Source organism: Lupinus angustifolius, chromosome LG16, assembly GCF_001865875.1.
Source record: "Lupinus angustifolius cultivar Tanjil chromosome LG16, LupAngTanjil_v1.0, whole genome shotgun sequence".
Lineage (NCBI taxonomy): Eukaryota > Viridiplantae > Streptophyta > Magnoliopsida > Fabales > Fabaceae > Lupinus > Lupinus angustifolius.
Window position 1 is genome coordinate 4,190,589 of NC_032024.1, and position 220 is coordinate 4,190,808.

Sequence of the window (220 nt, forward strand, 5' to 3'; positions counted from 1 at the left end):
GCATATGAGGATGAGCATGAGGATGAGGATTAGGATAGGATGAGGATGGGGATGAGGATGAGGAAGGGGATAGGATGAGGATGAGAAAGAGGATAGGATGAGGATTAGGACGAAGATAGGACAAGGAGGAGGATGAGGATGTTGAGGAAGGTAGGATGAGCATGGGGATGAGGATGAGGACGAGGATAGGATAAGGAGGAGGACGAGGATAGGATAGGAT